The following is a 14759-nucleotide window of genomic DNA, read 5'->3' as shown; positions in this document are numbered from 1 at the left end:
ATTTGGGATAGAGAGAAATCTCCATGCAGGTGCCAGACCTTTTAATTTAAGGGAGAAATCAGCAGGTAGATGTGTGAGTGACTGGAAAGGAGGAGCTGGATGCTACAAACATCAATACAGAGGCCTCTTAACCTGAGGATGGGAGGGGGCATTTTAGACTTGGAAACAAGAATGTCAGTTCTGCTCTCGAGACTCATTGTAAACGGTATAATGACACCCGATTACTGGTGTTAACTGGGAATTAAATGATCTGAGTTAACCTTCTATTGTGGTGACCAAACAATTTGGTTTGCTAAAGACGGGCTGTTGTTCCAGTACAACTATCAAAAACTCAGGTGTTCACATTTGGATGGTTAATATATGTTCACCCTGTCAACCAATACTGCTTTCATATTAGTTGCTCCCTAGAAATCTCACCTCAAGAGCTCCCAGTGGTTGAGAGGACTTGGAGTCCCCTGGGAAGAGGCTGTCATGGATTAGAGAGAGGAATGTTAGGCTGATGTCCCCAGAAGCATTAAACTTAATCCATTGCATATGCTATGATTTGAATATTTCATATGTTGAAATCCTTACCCCCAGCATGATGGAATTAGGAGGTAGGATCTTTGGGAAGCAATTAAGTCATAATTAGTGGACAAAGCCAGATTTTCACCTAGTGGGATTAATGTCTTTATAAAGAGAAGTTGAAGAGTCGGCTAGCTCCTTCACCATGGGAGGACACAGAAGACACCATCTTTGATCAGGAAACAGCCCTTACCAGGTACCAAATTTGCTGGTGTCTTGATCTTGGACTTCCCAGCCTTCAGAACAACAAGAAATGAATTTTCATTGTTTATAAGCCACCCAGGCCATGATATTTTGTTATAGCAATTGGATAGACTAGATAGACTTCAATCAAGGGCCTTCTCAGCCTTGCTGTGCATTTTCTCTTCCTTCACCTTATGCGATGGCCACACTCATGCTTCCAGCCTTTTCACATGCTGGAAGGTCTAGTTATCTAGAATGCCTTTTACTTTCTTCCCTTACTAATCAGGGTCCCATGCAAAGTCTTCCCTGCCCTTCAAGCCCACTCCAATCAACTGGATGAATGCAGGACCCCTTTTCCAAATACAGGCACATGGCTGTGTTTTGCTCTGGCCATACCATAATGATCTTCATGCAGGCTGGCAGCATCCTGTCAAGAAGTTCAGAGCCAGGCCTGACTTTGGGTCATCACCAGGCTCCCAGTGAGCTTAAAGCAACTGCCAGTGCACTTGACCCCAAAGGCATTCCTCTGGTGAGCCAAACGGCGTCTGCCAACATTCCAACAAATTAAAAGCAGACCAAGAAGCCTGAAGTATGTCGACAAGTCTGGAGCTGCAGTTCACTTTCTTCAACCAGGGAAAGTACAAAGTCAAGGGAGGGGAATGACCAGCGATGAAATGGCACGAGGGACCCTTGGCTTTGACCTTGAGCCCAGAGAAAAGTTGTATGAAAAGTGGAGGATTTTACAGCCATCTCCACCAGCTGCAAAATCCTCCCTTTTCATACAGCTTTTTCTCTGCTCGAGGATAAAGTCAGCCTTTCACCTAGCTCCCACCTTCACAAAATGACACAGACTAATTAATGTACTAATGCCATACATTGAAATGCCAGTTCATCTGCTGTCTCCCAAGCAGGCTTGTGGATCCATAGGAACAGCTAAGTTGTCCTACTCTTGGCACAGTTACGTCCTCAGAGTTTATGGGAAAAAAAAAGACAACAGCCACCCTCGATTAGATCATTGACTTGCTTCCACACTGCCTCACCTGGAAGGACATAACCACTGTCATTTGTAGTTTTTGATCAGTGTTGTATCACTGGGGTGTCTTCTTAGAACCAAATGGTATTGGATAAAATACGTGGATTTCCATTTTCTGATTTTGTTTTTGGATACAAGGGATTGAGCCCTTAACTACTGAGCCATATCCCCAGCTCTTAATTTTTTATTTTGAGATAGGGTTTTGCTAAGTTGCTTAGGGCCTTGCTAAGTTGCTGAGGTTGGCTTTGAACTCATGATCTTCCTGCCTCAGCCCCCCTCAGCCTCCTCAGCTTCCTCAGCCTCAGGCAGGTGTGTGCCACCATGCCTGGCCCGTGTTCTGATTTTTTAAAAAATATTATTTTGAAATATCTGAAAATTCAAATGGTTTTTGAAATATTTTGAAATGAAATATTATTTTGGGAGGAAAGCAATTGATTTCCCTTTGCAAGACAAAGTTTTCTGGGCTTTGTGATACCAACCTACCCAGATACCTACAAAACAAACCAGGAGGCAATTCCCAAAGTCAGGCAATTCTGTTGTGAAATAATTGTGAAGTTGTAATAAAACATATCCTGGATAGAATATTTCATTTATTCTTTTAAACACTTCTTCTGAGACCTCAATAGTTCTTAGAACACTATGGATTACATTTTAGATTAATATTGTTCTTTAAGTTTCTAATTCCCTTCTGACGCCTGCTTGCCTTTCTTTTTTTCCTTTCTTCCTTCTTCCTCCTCCCTCTTCTTCCTCCTCTGTTTTTTTTTTTTTTTTGGTCTTAAATAATTGGTATTCCATTAAAAGCATGGACATAATTTTCAAAACCCTGGATAGAGCTGCCTGGAAGCTTTAACTGCTATATGGAATCTCATGTAACCATCATGTGCCTTTTTTTGGAAACAACAGTCCGAGCAATTGTCCTTGCCTTTTGTAAGACAATCACATGATTAAAAAAAAATAGATGACTCGAAATAATTCTGTTGTCACTTGGTTACTGGCAGGATAGGGAGAAGGAGGAAAACTTAAGAAAAATGCTTTCTTGGATCCCTCAGAAACACCAATCTGCAAACCTTCCTGTAGTAAATAATTTCCTTTGTCATTTCTGGGTAACTATAAAAAGGTTTCGGAATGTATCCAGGCCTGGGTAATCTGTTGTGTAATACTTTTGGAGTCTGTGTTACTTTACTTTGCTCCACAAACTGGCTGAAAAGTTACCAGTCATTTCCCCTCTGCTGGTTCCAAATGTTGGGGATACTGATAGGAATTGAATGAGGGAAAATTCAGACTGCTATGGATAATAATGCCCCTTCTGGGATTAGAACCTCTTGATGTATTTGACAGCAAAAAGAAGTTCGTGTCAGCTTTGGATCCCAAATGGGCTGTTTTGACCACTGTTGGTAAGCGTTGTGAAATAAAGCTCCCTCTGCCACCAGTGTTCTGTCCAGAAGAGAGCTGCAGGCTGGCCCCAGAGGGTCAGCCTCCTAATGACAGGGACAACTCCTGTCACTTTGTAGATTCCAGATAATGAAGGCCCCCAACCATGTTTGAAAGCAGTGAGGCTGGCCAATGACCAGCACAAAATTAGTGTTAGAACTGGGTGTTTCTCTGTGATATGAACTGATTCCCCCCAACCCCCAAGGGCAGTTCTGAGATTGTAGAGGAAAAACTATAATTAAGAAAAATGGATGGATTATTAGGAAAGGCTTTTTATTCAAAAGGTTTTGTGATTTTAATGGCACTTTGCATTTGTAATACAAATGATATCAAAGGATACCAGATGCTTCTGCCTTGTAGATTCCTCAGCTTCCCTTTGAATTAAAAAGAATAGAGCAAACCCATTTGCCCTGACCACAGACTAGTAAAAAACATGTCCCTGCAAGAGATGAGGAGTCTGGGGGACCTTAAGGGAACCTGTTGGAAAGGAACTTCAGAAATGACACACATTATTTCTCTGAGTGAGCTACTCACTGTGGGCAAGAGGATTACAGTGCTGGTGAAGGTTTGTAAAAATACCGATTCCAGGGCTCCTGATGTACAGAACCAGAATCTTGGATGGGGGGGGGTGGTGTGATGAGGGAGAAATCTGAACTTATTCCAGATGGATTTTACAAATACTGACGTTACTACTTTTGGTCTATGGAGATGTGATAGAGTGTTCTGCTCTTCATTAACTCCCTCAACTGTTAGGTTGATTTCTGGACCCTAAGAAATCGTTGGTGAAGAGAACAGACATGTTATTCTTCCTCTTGAAGCTCACTATCTTCCACTTCTCTTTGGGCACATGGTGAAGTTTAGCAGAAACGTGTCATGAAGTAGTCTTTAAAAACAGACTGCTTGGATCAAGTTTCATTATACTTTCAAATTCTGAGGCTTCCTCACTGGCCCTTACCTACCTACCTGCCTTGGTGGACAGCCTGCCTCCTGCTTGCTGGGGACTTCCCCATCCTGAACTGGCTGGGCCTCTCATCTGGCATAGCATCTTGCTGGCACAGGGGTTCATCCCTGAATAACACCATGGAGTGGCATTGAAGTAGTGTGAGCCAAGAACAGACCTGGAAATGGTCCATTTGATCCAGGGTGGCCACACAGCTGAACTAAATGCATCCAGGCTGAGGACAATAACAACCCAGTCCAAGAAGGGTCTGTTTTCCATTGGAAACAAGGAGGCCTTTTTTCTTGTCCCCTTTCCTTTTTGAAAAAATAGCTGCAGGAGAGAAGTAGCTCATCTTGAGAGATCTTTAAGGGTTGTAGTGGAGCTTAGTGTCCCCCACAGAGCTCTGTGGTCCAACCTGGGTGGACACTGCCTGGCTCCTGGGAAAAGCTGCTACAGCCCCAGGCTAGAAGCCTCTCTCCCAAACCCATGTGAGCAAGGAGCAGCAGCCAAGGAGCCGCCCCGGAGGAGGGCTAGACACTCCATGATGATAACACATTGACACTTAATTTGGGTGGCGTCCTTAAGCTGAGCACTGTTCCACAACTCGAGAATGTTCCGGATCACTGGAAGACACCGCCTCTGTGGCTGCCTGGATTTTTTTTTTTTAATTTCATTTGAACAGTGTGCCCAGAAGTAGGACATAAATCATTCCCTAATGCAGAGAGAACCATATCCAACACAACCTGACCTTTTCCCCTGACTTGGGTGATGGTTGGGAACATTGATGATTGAGCATAGTGGTGTCCAGCGATGTCCTAAGGGCTGTTGAGGTGGGTCCTGTTGTTAGACTGTGTCCTGCCTCCCTCCTTCCCTTCCTTCTCTCCCTTCTGACCTCTCTGTTCCTCCTCCTCCTCCTTCCCCTTGTCCTCTGTCCCTCCCAATCTCCCTTCTATTCATTATCATGGAAGACTTCAAACATAAACAAAAGAGATTTAAAAGTATAATGAATCTCCATGGGTACTTATCACCTGGGTTTAGCTCATGTCTAAACTTGTTTTATATACACACACCTTTAACACTGGATAATTTGGAAGATAATCCCAGATATCTTACAATTTCACCTATACACATATATGTAAAGAATGATACAGTGAAGTCAGGCACAGTGGCACGCGCTTGTAATTGCACAGCTTGGGAGGCTGAGTTGGAAGGATCACAAGTTCAGAGCCAGCCTCTGCAACTACGAGGAGCTAAGCAACTCATTGAAACCCTGTCTCTAAATAAAATACAAAATAGGGCTGGGGATGTGACTCAGTGGTTGAGTGCTCCTGAGTACCAAATTAATCCCTGGTACAAATAATAATAATATAGTAAATAACTCTTTAAATTTTAAAATATTTAAAAAATACTTTAGACATTTACCTTACATGCCATCAGACTCTCAAATATTACACTGAGTCACTCAGATAACTGTGAATCAGGTTACATAATATTTGTTGTGGTTTGGATATGAGTGTCCCTTAAAAGTTCCTGTGTTAATGCAAGAATATCCAGCGGTAAAGTGATTAGACTATGAGAGCTGAAACCTAATGAGTTCATCCTATTTTGAATGGACTCCTGGGTGGAGTCCATAGGCAGGCATGGGGTGGCTAGAGGAGGTGGGTCACTGGAGATGTGCCCTGGAAAGGTTCATATTCCCTGTGACTGTTTCCCCTTGCTCTCTCTTTGCTTCCTGGCCACAATGAACAGAGCAGTGCTCTTGAACCAGGCACTTCCGCCATGATGTTCTGCCGCACCTTGGGCCCAGAATGGATTGGCCCACCATGGACTAAACCTTTGAAACCATGAACCAAAACAAGTTGTTCTTGTCATGTATTTTTGGTCAGTGATGAGAATCTGACTAATGCAATATTTTTCTCACTCATTCCTTTGTATCTTTTTTATGGTGTCCTGCACAAAGAAGCAAACATTGGTCTGATTTCTCTTGCTACTGGTTATTATTCTATAATTCCTTAGAAATGAAATCACATAGGAGACTTTTTTTTTTGCTGCTGACTTCTTTTACACTGGATATTATTTTTAAAAATTTATCCATGTTGTCCCATGCCAGAGCAAACTGTGGCCCTGAATTATTGCCTGGTCTCTATGCCTGTGGGGTGCTGTTCATCAAAACTGGCTTACTGGAGCCAGTTACACAGTGGAAAAAGAAATAAATAAGAAAAATGTGTTCATGTTGGTGCTTGCATCTGTAGCTTGGTCCTTTTCCTTTTTAAATAATATTCTACGGTAGAAATAGATATACCAGCTGATTTATTCATTCTTTTGTGGATGGACATCCACTTTTTTGTACCTTTTGACTGTTATAAATAAAATTGCTATAAACATTTTGGACCAGATTTTTTGTTCACATGTATTTTCATTTCTCTTAAATACCTAGGAATTGGGTTGCAGGATCACAGACTCATAGGTACATGTGATTTTTTAAGAAAATGGCGAATAGTTTTCCTTGGTGGTTGTACCATTTTTCCTCCCACCAGCAATGTATGACAGTTCTGGTTGTTGCTCAGACCTCTCCAGAATTTAGTAATGTTCATCTTCTTACTTTTAGTCATTCAATTTTGTGTCGTGGTATCTCACTATGATTTTAATTTGCATCTCCCTCGTGACTAATAACAGTGAAAGCTTTTTCATGTACTTGTTAACCTTCTTTTGCAAAGTGTCTTCAAGTATTTAGCCTATTTGAAAAATTGGGCTGTTTATTTTTATTATTTGGGGGAGGAGAGGTACCAGGGATTGAACTCAAGGGCACTCAACCACTGAGCAACATCCCAGCCCTATTTTGTATTTTTTTATTTAGAGACAGGGTCTCACTGAGACGTCTCACTTAGCGCCTCACCATTGCTGAGGCTAGCTTTGAATTCATGATCCTCCTGCCCCAGCCTCCCAAGCTGCTGAGATTACAGGTGTGCACCATTGCACCCAACTATTATTTTTATTTATTACTTTTTTACTGAATTATAGATCTTTATGTATTCTGGATATAAGATTTAGATGTTTGGGCTGGGATTGTGGCTCAACGGTAGAGCGCTCGCCTAGCACAGGAGGGACTCAGGTTCGATCCTCAGCACCACATAAAAATAAATTGTGTTGTGTCTGTCTACACCTAAAAAAAATAAATATTAAAAAAAAGATTTAGATGTTCAATATAGAGATGCTGGTATGCATAGAAATTGTATATGATATATAGTCAGATAGAAGTTTGCCCATATTTCTTTCAATTTGCTACATATTTTGACAGTGTCTTTTGATGAACAGTAATTTGAAATTTTGATGAAGTCTGGTTTGTTTGTTTATGGCTTGTGCTTTCTCTGACTTCACCAAGAAATCTTTACCTACGTTATATTCTTTTATGTTTTCTTCTAATCACTCTGTTGTTTTCATGAGAACTGAAAAAAAAAAACAGTAAAAACTAAAAGCATAACCACAATATCATTATCCCACCTAAAGAATAAGAAAAATCTTAGTTTTATCAAATATCAAATAAGTACAATGTTCAAGTTTTCTTATTTTGTGCATATTTCTTAGTTTATTCAAATAAGAATCCTAAAACCACCCATATACTGCAATATATTGCTATTTTGATATGTCTTTTTAAGAATCTGTTGTAATCCATAGAATCCCCCTTCCTATTTTGGCATTTGGTTGAAGAAACTGGGTCATTTGTCTTGTTCAGCGTCTTACAATTTGGATTTTGCTGATCACATATTCATGGTGCCATTGTGAGGATTTCTCTGTCTCTGAATATCCTGAAAACTGGTGGTTAGATTCAAAGGCTTGATCATACTTAAGCTCACTTTTTCTTAAGACTACTGCACAGGATTCTGTGAGTTGATCGGGTGGGAAGCCCTAGATGTCCAGTTGTCCTTCTCTTGTATGGTGCTAGTAGTCATTGATGATCATGGTTCTATCATTATTTCATGAGGACTATAAAATTGTGTCATTCTAATTCTGTTATTTCTTCTAAATTCATTCACTGAAACCTTCTAGAAGAGACTTCCCTGAAACAACTGTTTGGATAACCTGTGGACTCCATCTTGCGTAGTTTTAGGAATGCTCATGTTTTGATCTGTTTTCTATCATTAGCTTTTAAAATGTGTCCTCACACGGTTAGGCAGCAGTCTCTGGGATGAGCTCTTTTTTGGCAGGTGCTAACCTAAGCACTCATCAAATGCTCTGGGGTGGGAAGTTTTACTCACAGGTCCTCTGGCTTTTGGTATAAGAGAAGAGATTTATTGAATGATCTCAATCTTCCCCATGGGTTTCTTCCAGGCCATTATCTCCAGTGTGGATACCTGGAAGAGTTCCCTCCTCCTTTTATTTGTCTAGTTTGAAAAGAATTCTACCATTGAATGCTTTTCCCTGTGTGAAATAATATGAACCCAGGATGAACACTGAAATCATGGCCTGTGGACTATTCCCGCTAAAGTGGAGAGAGAAGGGCCATAGTCACAGCATGAGTTATGCCACCTCTGATGGAGTCAAGCCAGACATTTAAACAGATCACTTGCCCTTCACAGAGGCTCCATTTCCTCCTTGGTAGAATAAAAAAAAAAATAATTCTGGGGTATGACTTTGTGTCAAAGAAGGATTCTGCAGTTCTAGACCAACTGGGCACATCACAGGGAGATGGTGGGAGAATCCTGGTGGATACCACTTTAGTCCAGTGATCAAGGTTAACATCACCAGTAAAATAAGAAGCATTGATGACTCTCGTCAGTGATGCCCTTAGAAGGGCACATCCCCTCTGGTATTCTTTCCAAAAGGGTGCCATCTCAATCTAAAGGTAAGAAAACACCAACTATCCTACAACATACCTGGCCAGTACTCTTCCCAAGTATCAAGGCCCTGCAAGACCAGGAGGTGCAGAGGAACTGTCCCAGATTGGAGGAGACTGAGCAGACAGGGTGAGGGAATGCAATGAGGAGTCCTGGATTGGATCTTGAAACAGAAAGCAAGGATATTAGTGGAAACTCTGGAGAAATCCAAATAAAAACTATGGTTTCAGAAATAGTATTGTATCCGTGTTAATTTCCTGGTTTTGATTACTAAATGTTGGTTACATAAGCTGTTAGCATTGGGGGAAGTTGGATGAAGGATATATAAACACTCTTACTACTTTGAAAACTCTTCGGAATACCTAAAATGATCTCAAAATAAAAGGTAAAAACAAAAGTTAGAAATACAAATGTGGCTATTTGCTAAAAGTAACAAAACAAAACAAAACAAAAACCAGAAAAAAAAAAGTGCCAAAGAGGTTTGGAAGTGAAGTGAATTCCTGATTCATTTTGTCTGGGGTGGTGGAATGAAGTGAACTATCTCTAGGGTGTGAGTTGTGGTCCTAGAGTTGAGGATGGGAACCAGGGGTGCCTCCTTGGTCTGGTGAGCATCCTAAGGGCTTCAAAGTTGGGAATGTGTTGATAGGCAGGCCTCGGCTGGGAAGTGTGGCCACAGCATGAAAGCAGAAAGTACAGTGGAGTGAGTGGGTAAGACCCGCTGGAGGTCATCAGTCTGCAAGAGGCCAGGTCCTCATGTCACAGGAGTGAGGGAAACTGGAAGGCCAGGCCAGGTAACTGAGCAACAGGGGATTCACCCATTGAAGAAATCAGGGACGTTGAGTCTGAACCTGTCCCCATTGGCTTGGGAGCAACTGAAGATGTCTCGAATAAATGGGATATTTTATAGGCCTTGGTGGAGATTGAGACGGTAAGACAGGAATGGCCAGGAGATCCGTGTATGCAGAGACAGACGGATGGATGATCCCCACCTTCTAGGGACATTTATTTTGTGGACCTGGGGCTCACCTGAGAAACGGGTACAGCCTCCATTCTCTGACCTCAGCTTCTGTCTGCTCAGTATGTACCAGGAGGATTCTTCTCTCGATAAGAGAGAAAATCATCTCTTTGTCAGACTCTTTCATTTTCTGGGAACTAGCTTGTTGGCCCAGCAAGGTCCCTGGGCTCTGGGGTGGTTAAGGAAACTTCTGTGAGGACCTAGAAGCTGGGAGCGCCCGTGGGGATGTGTGGTCCTTGGCCGGGTTCCTGTCTCTCCTAGCGGAAATGCTGTCTCTGGAGCTTCCCCAGGTGTTTGGAGAGCAGGTCAGGATTTGAAGACGAATGCTTCTGTAATGAGTTTGCTGGGTTCTTATGTCATGGCTAGACAGCCCCCACTGGGCCTGTTTGTTGTCCCTTTCCCTTTGCTCCCAAATTTTGTGAGGAAATTTGGGGAACTTCTGACTCATCCTAGCAAGTGGCTGTGACCTTTTTTTTTTTTTGCAAAAAGTCATGACCCAAGGGGCAAATGGGACCCAGGTAGGTGCGGGCAGTCACATGGCTCTCAGGGATGACAGGTCTAACTGGGACTGTGTGGCTGGGTGTGATGGAAAACAGGGCACAAGTTTCTTGGGAGCAGGTCAGCGCTGGCTGGGAAGACGTCTGCCCCTGTGTTTGAATAGCCTGACAGACAGCCATGGAGCTTAGCAGCTGTGAGGTGCATCACGTCCCTGAGGACTTTTGGACTTAGGTTAACTCCAGGGGTAAAGAGTGAAAAGAAAGCAATGAGACAGCACTTATTCGAAAAGGGAACTCTTAAGCTTTCTGCGTATTCCACTCTGGAGACTCGACTCAAAATGCATGAACTTTCTGAAGGAATGGATCTGAGATGGATTGCCATATTTCTTCTTCCAGAAGTTGAACCCCTAGATGCCAAATAAACATCCCTTTCATCTTCTGGAAGGCTAATGTTTTCACTTGGTTTCCTTTGGATACAACAGAGCCAAATGCTTCATGGAAAATCAGTAGCCAAGTATGGGAGGAAGATTGGCCCCCAGCTCAGCTACCCCTTTCTCTTTATAACTGGGATTCAGACCTACCAAATTAGAGGAATTGGTAGAGACCTCAAAAATCATGCCCTGTGCTGCACACAGTCTCTGGGGTGCCAGGTGGGGTGCCGAGGGTTGGAATTTGGACACGCTGTTGTCAAAGCCTGGCTCATTCATTTGACATTTATGTAACCTCGGGCAACTGTCTTTGCAGAGTTGAGCCTTTCTTTCCTTATTGACAAAGTGGGCTAAGAATACCTTGCTTTCTGGCTTCCTAGGAGGATGAAACCGCCCAGGGACTGAAATGAAATCTGCTTCGTGTTGGGCACAGAGACCCCGGTCAGCGGTGCCTGGCTTCCCACTCCTGCTTGCCAGGGTTTCTCTTCCTCTCCGATCATCTTCCTTTTCAAGAGAGGAGGTAGAGACGAAGCCGCCTGGCCATGGAAGCCGATGGTCAGTCATGGTCCGGATTCACACTGGACTTCTGTCCAGCCACCCTTCCATGCTCCTTCCATGACACCAGGGCGGACCAGCAGCGTGGGCTCTGAAAGGCTGCCACCGTCCTTTGAAGTTCCTTTAAACCTCTTGGACGTTTCAGAATCATCACTGGAAAATTCTGTTTGCCAGACATGTGCCCTGCCAGGTCATCCAACCACCCAAGCGCCTCATTTAATTCATTTATTTTTTTTGCCAGTGAAACAGGCTGCAAGGCCCTTCTCCAATTCAGTCTCCACAAATCCTTGGAGTTAGGAATCATCATAATGTCCAGTTTTGGTTACAAGGTTTGGTGCCAGTCATGGTGGTAAAAGCCCTTGCATTGTCTCATTTTATCATGGCATCTACTTTGTGAGGAAGGTATTTTTATTCCTATTTTCCTCAAGAGGAGTCTGGGATTAAAAAAGGGTCAGAATCTACTCTGGCTCTGTTCTCAGAAGAACCCAGCCCATCCATCCAACTCAAAGGCCATGATTTTTGTCACTCTTTGTCACCATGTTGTGTGGCTCTATCACCTACATCTGGAGGAAATGGGCATTTTCTTTAGCTCAGTGTCCAGAGAAGGTGACTGGATGCTCATACTCAGATGTTGAAGGACATGTCACTCACCTAGCAGGTGAGAGCCTAATATAGCTCCTGGGAGGTGAGGTGCGTTAGCCCATGAACACAATTATGAATTCATTGGCACCTCCCAAATTCTTTTCTAGAACTAATGATTCTGAAATAAATGATCCAGGATTCCAGAAAAAAAGGCTGAGCTGGAGTGAAACAAACCATATAAAGCCATAAGCAACCACTACACAGAATACCTGTGAAAGCTTGAAGACTTCTCAGGGTTGTGTTACCACTTGTGGATATATGAGTTCTGATGTTCAGGCAGTAATTTAAAAGTACTTAAAGAAAAGAGAAAGAGAGCAAGGGAGATCCATTTCACTATGCACTGTAGTGCATCTCTGTAATCTTAGCAATTTGGGAAGCTGAGGCAAATTCAAGGCCAGCCAGGGCAATACAGCAAGACCCTGTCTTGAAACAAAAAATTAAAAGAGCTGGGGATGTAGCCCAGAGCACCTCTAGTTTCAATCTCCAGTTTCTGCATCCCCCCAAAAAGAAAAAAAAAGTTCATTAAATTGGGTTGGGGCTCTCTCTGCACCAGATGGTCTGTAATAAAGGACGTGGTGCTGAGTCACCGTGTTGTAGCTCGGGGACTGCACACACCATGACTGAAGCAGGTCCAGATCATTGCTCAGCAGTTCCACTCCCACTTGTGAGGCCAAGTTCACGTCCTGGTGCTTGGCTTCCATTTTTGTTGCAACTTTTCCCTGGATGGGAGGCAGCAGGTCCACCCTTGGTGGTTTTGAAAAGGTGGGATCTGAGCTGGAGTTACTGTTCCTTTGCCATCTATTCCCACAAGTCATTTTGCATTAATAACAAAAGTAAGAGGCTAAGAACAAATAAGGGAAAGCAAAGTGTTCATGAAAAGACTTTCTCTTCCTTATCATTTCTTTTTTCTCCCAAATATTTTTTTTTAAAGTAGAGCATTATAATTATACAGAGTGGTTGGGTTCATCCCGACAACATCATCTATGTGTGGAATTTGATTTTCAGTTCACGTTCCCTCCCTTTCCCCCTCCTCCTCCCCCATTCTCCTTCCTCTATTCTACTGATCTTTCTTTTGCTCATCTATTTATTTATTTTTGCCAAATTATCTTTTTCCTCCCTCACTTTTCATTATGGAAAATTTCTAACATGCACCTGGTCTCCCTTCATCCCCATACCAGAGTGTTTTGAAGAAAATGCTTAAAATCATCAGTCTTTTTAAAAAAATAAATACTTCAGTATTTAAATAAGTATTTCAGTATTTATTTTTTAAATGAATACTTCAGTATTTATTTTTTAAAATACAGCCCATTTTTAGAGTAATTCTTTATTTCTTAAATTTATATTTATATTTTTACTTGTTCTTTTTAGATATACATGAAAGTAGAGTGTATTTTGACATATTATATATACATGGAGTATAACTTTCCATTCTTGTGGTTGTACATGGTGTGGAGTTACACTGATCTCTTTATTCTTTTTTAGTGTTCATTTTTCCCTCTCAGTCTAATAATTCCTTTTTTAGTTTTATTGAGGTATAATTTAATTTCCTATAATCTTCATGCATTGTAAATGTACCATTTTATTTTGGGTAAATTTAGATGGTTGTGCAAACATCACACAACCCAGTTTGAAAACACCTTCATGCCAGGATGTTATTGGGGCTGTGATTGGTTGATACCTTTGAATTTGTAAGTTTGCCCTCAATCTCTTTTTCTTCTTGCTTTTTGTTCTTAAGTGAGGAAATGGTTTTTGCCTTTAGAATTTCCACAAATCTGAATTTTATCATTGACATCATTGTAGTATCACTAAACATGTCCCTTTTCCCTTTTATTACCTGTAAATTGGATTTAGAGATTTGATCCGATTCAGGTTAATCATTTTTCAGCCTGATTACAGCTCAGGGGTTGTAATGTGCTTCCAAAAGGATGCTGTCTCTTTTTGATGTTAGCAACTTTCTATGGTTATTGCCTGTTATTCATCAGGATTGCAAAGTGTTGATTTCCTAATTTCTTTCTTCCTTTACTACCTGGAATAATTCTGTAAAGATAAACTTCTCTTAAAACATCCCATTATCCTAAGGTTTAATTTGAATATACAAAGCAAGATAAATGCTTAATTCTTTTGCTTTGGTTACCATTTTCCAAGATGATGAGTTGATTCTCCAGTATCCTTCCAAGGCCGCCGGTGGGTTTGTTTTGTCTCTTAGCATCATTAGAAAGTTAGAGGCTTAAACATACTGGATTTTAGCATTCAGTCTGTTGTGCTTATTGTCTTCCTTGATACTCAACTGTTCCATCTCGGGCCCCCGGGACGTTAGGCAAGTTGGCTCCTTATAAGTTAATTTATTTTGCACATGGAACTGATGGTTTTTAGCATTTTTGTTTGTCTGTTTTGGGTATAACAACAATTTCCAGCTTTTATCCTCTGGTACATTTTATGCCACAGATCTGGAACCTGCCACTTCTCCAAGGAGCCTGGTTCTTTCCATGGTAAATCGTGTGAGAGATGACAGTTTGGATACTAGAGTGCTCATTAGCACTGGATAGGTCATTTTTCACTAGGATTTTAGTGGACAGAGCTATAAAAAATGTTTAAGAATAAAATACATCATCACTGCATACTGTTACTTCCAACTG

This window comes from Urocitellus parryii, chromosome 2, assembly GCF_045843805.1.
Source record: "Urocitellus parryii isolate mUroPar1 chromosome 2, mUroPar1.hap1, whole genome shotgun sequence".
NCBI classification, from domain to species: Eukaryota; Metazoa; Chordata; class Mammalia; order Rodentia; family Sciuridae; genus Urocitellus; species Urocitellus parryii.
This window is presented reverse-complemented; position numbering follows the sequence as displayed.